Below are 6759 nucleotides of genomic sequence, written 5' to 3' on the forward strand. Positions count from 1 at the left end.
ATGTTTCCCTTTACTGTGATTTCAGTAATGCTTTCAATTACTGTCTAGATGTTCTAAACCTAACAATCTACATTTTGCCCATTACGATACATGTGATGACTGACATTTACAGGAGTGACACACTCACATGGGCTTATCTCTGGAGCTCTGACAGCCCACTCCACTAGCTATATATAATTCTCACACTCTCAGTGCAGAATACCCTACTTTGGAGGTATTGATTCATGAATATTTGTGAAAATCTAGAATACAATTTGAACTCATCAGCGAAAGTTTGTTGGAATAACCTGTTCCTTGATTCAACACTCCCAGCCAATGGGACCAAACGTAGCCCGATTCTTCGCTTATGTCATTCCCTCTATGTAAATTGCCTTCCCTTCTCTTTCACCTCGAGATACCTCAACCTTTGATAGCCACTTTGTCTTTCTAATGCTCTCTCCAAAGGCTGAACCAAGTGTTCTTCCATCTGGTTCTCATAGTCTTTTAAATGTACTTCTATGATGTAGGACTGCATTTTCTTAAATTACTTCTCTGCATGCCTCTCTTGCTGTGAGAACAGGTCCAGTTATCACCCTGGCACTTCCAATTCCAGTATCAATGCATAGCAAGTAGCAGGCACTTGGTCATTCTCAGCAGAATTAACATTAAAGGTGAAAACTAAAAATGTCACCTGTTTAACAAAATGGAAACACTCTCAAATGAAAGAAAATATTCTCATGATTAATTTTGGCAAAATCTTTTTTACAAAGAAATCATTTGTGAACATTATAACTAACTGTAAATGCATTATAAAAGCAGTGGTGAAGAATAAAGAAAAGCTCAAATAAAAATTTAATACTTGATTAATTCTAGAAAATCATTAATAATGCAGTGATAAATATATTGCTTTTTTTCCCTAATATCCACTATTCTTCCCAGAACTTGAAATCTGGTTTATAATTTGACCCTAGAAACAATGACTATATTCCAAGTCAGTATATTATCTAAGATTATATGGAATTCTTCTTTATCATTAATCTCAAGGCAACATCTTACTAGTAAATAGCAGGAGAATGGAGAAAAGGGCAAAAAAAAATAATAAACCTGACCAGGTAGGGTTTTACTCCTTTTACTCATCCTTACAGCCACAGAGGAAATCTTCAGATAATTTAGGAACTATTACATTCACTGAAACAATAACAGATGGCAATAAAAAGAGCAATCAGAGAAATTTCTGGAAGGGAAAAGCTTTACCAATCATTTCAAAGCCTCCCTGGTTGCAGCACCCAAGTTGGCAGCCATAGTCCCAGGAATACAGGCTCCATTGAATAGAGCAGAATAGCAGTGCTAAACTAAGCTGAGGAGATCTGACGCTGGTCTTTTTGCCATCCATCTTTTTAATCAACTTTACTGAAGTATAATTTATATACAAGAAACTACACTTGTTTTAAGATAACCATGGAAAGTTTTGACAAAGTATAGCTACCACAATTTACAACCACCACCACCACCACAATCCAGATATAGAACATTTCCTCACCCCAAACGTTCACTGTGGCTCTTGCACTCATAGCCCTAGGAGTGAAAATTTTTCTGCTTTCTGTCCCAGTAGGTTAGTTTTCACTTTTTAGAATTCCAAATAAATGAAATCACAGATTATGTACTCTTTCTTGATTGGCTCCTTTGACACAAATAATTTTTGGGAGATTCTTCCATGTTGTGTGTTCCTTCCTCTCTATGACAGGGCAAAATTCCACCTTATGGCCATACTACAGTTTGTGTATTCACTCACATGTTGATGGACCTTGGAGTTGTTTCCAATTTGGTGCTTTTATGAATAAAGTTGCTATGAAATTCATGAACCAGACTGTGTTGAAATATATTTTTATTTATCTTAGGGAAATATCTATGCATGGAATTGCTAGATAATGATAACTGCTTGTTTATTTTTTTTAATATATTTTATTGATTTTTCACAGAGAGGAAGGGAGAGAGACAGAGAGTCAGAAACAATCAATGAAAGAGAACCATCGATCAGTCACCTCCTGCACATCCCCCACTGGGGATGTGCCTGCAACCCAGGTACATGCCCTTGACCGGAATCGAACCCGGGACCCTTCAGTCCGCAGGCCGACGCTCTATCCACTGAGCCAAACCAGTCTCAGCGATAACTGCTTGTTTAACTGAAACTGCAAAACTCTTTTTCCAAAGTGTGTATACCATTTTGCACCCCCTCCAGCAATGTATGAGTTATAGATGCTCCGTATTTTTCCCAGCACTTGATATTGTTAGTCTTTTTCATAATTTTAGGCATTCCAGAGGGTAATGATGTGTCACTATAGATTAAGTTTGCATTTTCCTAATGACTAGTAATGCTAAGTATCTTCTTATGTGTTTATTGGCCATTTTTATATCTTTTTCGCCAAGTATCTGTCCAAATCTTTTGCTCATTTACTATTGGGTTGTTTGCCTTCTTATTTTTGAATGGTGAGAATTCTTTATACATTCTGGATACAAGTACCTTTTTCATATATATGTTTGAGAATAATTTCTCCCAATCTGTGGCATGCCTTTAATTTGCTTGCATGGTTTCTTTCAAGGAATAGAAGGTTTTAATTTTGATGAAGTCTAATTTATCCTTTACACTTTTTTTATGGTTTGTTCTAAGAAAATATTGCCTATTTCAAGGTCACATAGACTGTCTCCTATACTTCCTTCTAGAAGTTTCATAGTTCTGGCCTTTATATTCAGGTCTATGATCTATTTAAAAATAATCTTTGTATATAAAGAACATGCTGAGATTCATTTTATTCCATTAAATTATAAATTGAATTATATGGAATAAAATTATAATATTCATTATAATTGAATATTCAGTTATTCCAATATCCTTTGTTGAAAATATTACCATTTGACCCACTGGATTACCTTGAAATCTTTACCAAAAATCAATTGTATGTGTGTGTGTGTGTGTGTGTGTGTGTATTTCTGAACTCTATTCTAGTCCATTTATCTATATACTAGAGGCCCAATGCACAAAATTCATGCACTGGAGGAGGGAAGGGTGTCCCTCAGCCCAGCCTGCACCCTCTCCAATTTGGGGCCCTTCAGGGGATGTCCAACTGCTGGTTTAGACCCGTTCCCCGTGGAGATCGGGCCTAAACCAGCAGTCAGACATCCCCCTCACAATCTGGGACTGCTGGCTCCCAGCCGCTCACCTGCCTGCCTTCCTGATTGCCCCTAACTGCTTCTGCCTGCCAGCTTGATCACCCCCTAACCACTCCCCTGCCATCCTGATTGATGCCTAACTGCTCCCCTGCTGGCGTGGTCACCCCCAACTGCACTCCCCTGCAGGCCTGGTCACCCCTAACTGCCCTGCTAACCTGGTTGCCCCTAGCTTCCCTCCCCTACTGGCCTGATTGCCCACAACTGCCCTCCCCCGCCAGCCATCTTATGGCTGTGGACACTGCCAACTTTGAGGGCGTGGCAGTCAACTAGCATATTCCCTCCTTATTGGCTATGGGCACCTCCATCTTTGCGATGGCGTGAGATCAATTAGCATATTCCCTCTTTATTAGATAGGATCTATTTTATGCTAATATTCACTATCTTAAGACCTGTAACTTATGGCATCCTGAAAGTATATAGTATAATTTTTCTAACTTGATTCTTATTTTACAAAATTGTATTCGATAGATCTTCTGCATTTTCATATAAACTTTATAGTAATTGTACCAATATCTGCCAAAAGAAGGCTTTAGGATTTTTGATTGAGATGTTAAATCAATAGAATAATTTGGAGAATTTTGAAACTTTAATAGTTCTGATTCCTGCAGTTCATGAACATGATATAGTCTCATTTGTATAGATCTTCTTTAATTTTCTTAAGCAATATATGGTAATGTTCTAAGTGAAAATATTAAATATATTTTGTTAAATTTAGTGTTAGTTTTAAATAATATTTGTTTCTTTTCATTTGATTTTCCAAATGTTCATTGCTAGTATTAAAAATACAATAGAGTTTTGCATATTGGTATCATGCCATCTGGCTAAATTCACGTATTATTCCTACTAGCTTTTTTGCAGATTTGTTAGGAATTTTTACATATACTATCATATCTTTTGCAAATACTAGAAAGTTTTACTTTTTTCTTTGCAATCTATATCCCAGTTATTTTTTTATCTTGCCTGCCACAACAGCTAGGATGTCCAGAAAAATGCTGAGAAGAGTAGTGAAAGCATATATCCTTACCTGTTCCCAGTCTTACAGGGAAGACAGCCAGTTCTTCATTATTAAATATGTTGTTATTTGAAGGTTCTTGAGACTTCCTTTATCAGGTTGAATAAGTTTTCTTCTATATCTAGATTTTCAGGGTGTTTTTTTTTTTACTTTTAATCATTAATGAGTGTTGAATTTTTTAAAAGTACTTTTTCTATACCTATGATGTTTTTCTCCTTTATTATTCCTTTAATATGATGAATTGCATTGATTATTGAATGCTAAGCCATTCTTGCATGTCTGGAATTAGTCTAATTTGGTCATAATATTGCTGGATTGGATTTGATAATATTTTAATAATTTTTCTGTCTGTGTTCCTGAAAGATACTGGGCTTTAATTTTACTATCTTTAAATATATTTGTTACCAGGGAAATTCTGGCCTCATAAGATGGCTTGGAAAGTATTCCTTTCTCTTATATTTTCCAGAAGCTCTTATGTATGACAGGTATTATTTCTTAAATTTTTGCTTAAATTCACTAGTAATTCTGAGAGTAGAATTTTCTTTGTGGGAAGGCTTTTTCTTATAAATTCATGTTATTTAAAAGACATAATGCTATTCAGATTTTATTTCTCTTGTGTAAATTTTGATTATTTGTGACTCACTTATGTCCACTTTATCTCAAATTTTTATAATGTATTATCATCATTTATGTATATTTTATCTGATGCACATGTGTAAGAATCTCACTAGCATATATACTTTGTTTATCCTCTCCACTGAATCTGTTTTCTTTTACATTCATTTTTATTCTTATTTTACTTTCTTTGAATTTATTTTTTTTCTAAACGTATATCTAACTTCTTGATTTTCAACCTACATTCTTTTTCTTTGAAAAGCATTTATTATTGTTTCTCTCTAAATACTTTCTTGCCCATCCCTAAAATTTTTATATTTAGTATATTCATTATCATTGAGTTCTAAGGCTATTTTCATCTTCATTATTATTCCTTTTTGACTTAGAGTTACTTAAAAATAGGTATTTTTAAATGTTCAAATGTGTGGTGGGGTTCTGCATTTAAAAATATTTTTGTTATTGATTTTATACTAGATTGCATTGTTGACAGAAAATATGAGTTGTAGGACACCCACTCTTTAAAATTTGTTGAGGCTTGTTTTATGGTCTAGCACATAATCAGATTTGTTTGTTTTAATGTTCTTTATGTTTGTGAGAAGAACATGTATTTTTAATCATTGGTTCTGTAAACATGATTCTATATATATATATTATTAACTTACAATTGCTAAGTGTGGGTTACAAGTCTTCCATATATTCATTAAACATTTTTTAAATATATTTTTAATTGATTTCAGAGATGAAGGAAGAGAGATAAAAACATCAACGATGAGAGAGAGTCATTGATCAGCTGCCTCCTTCACGCACCACACTGGGGGTCAAACCTGCAACCCAGGCATGTGCCCTGACCTGAAATTGAATGGTGATCTCCTGGTTCTTAGGTCAGCATTCAATTACTGAGCCACACAGGCTGAGCTATATTCATTAAACTTTTAATCTACACAACTATCAATAATTGAGACCTGTTGAAGTCTTCCATTCAAATATTGCACTTGTCCACTTCTCATATGATTATATTAATTTTGCTCTATATATTTTGAGGGTTTATAAATTTCATAGTATATTTTATCTTTTTTATTGCATTCTGACATTTTTGAATTAAAACTTCCTGCTAAAATAAACCTTTTATCATTACATGAGTCTCTCTTTATCTTTAATTATATTTTTGTCTTTTAAAATCTACTTTAATATTAATATTGAAACCTCAACTTTCTTTTGGCTAGCATTTTCCTGGGATATCTTTTCTCATTCCTTTATTTTTAAGCTTTCTTAGTCCTTATGTTTCAGATGTTTCTCTTATAAACATGCAAACGAATTTTTCATTTCTTTAAATCCTCACCCAAGGATATATTTATATGTTTATTAATTTTTTGAGAGAGAGAGAGAGACCCGTTATTGCTCCCCATACACACCTAACCGGGGATCAAACCCACAACCTAGGAATGTGCTCTGAGTGGGAATGAACCCACAACTTTTTGGTGTACAGGAGGACGCTCCAACAAACTGAGCTACCATGCCAGGGTGGATTTTGCATTTTTATATCTAAAATCTCTTTTAGCTGTAGAGTTCAGTTGATTTATAGATATTATTACTTAGACTTGTTTCTATCTCTTGCTTGTGCTTTTTCTCTTTGCTGTTCCTTTTTTTATTTTTTATTTTTTTGGTTCTTTATTCTTTCTTCAGGCAAATTGTCGGTTTGCTTTTTTATATTTTTAAGGTAAAATATGTATAACATACCATCTGCCATTTTGACCATCTTTAAGTGTATGAATGAGTAACACAATATTGTGCAACCATCACCACTATTTCCAAAACTTTTCAACACCTCAAACAGAAACTCTAAACCATTAAGCAATAACTCCCTCAGTCCTCCCTCCCTCCAGCCTCTGGTAAAAACCTTAATCTACTTTCTGTCTCTACAAATT

This window comes from Myotis davidii, unplaced genomic scaffold, assembly GCF_000327345.1.
Source record: "Myotis davidii unplaced genomic scaffold, ASM32734v1 scaffold54, whole genome shotgun sequence".
Classification (NCBI taxonomy): Eukaryota; Metazoa; Chordata; class Mammalia; order Chiroptera; family Vespertilionidae; genus Myotis; species Myotis davidii.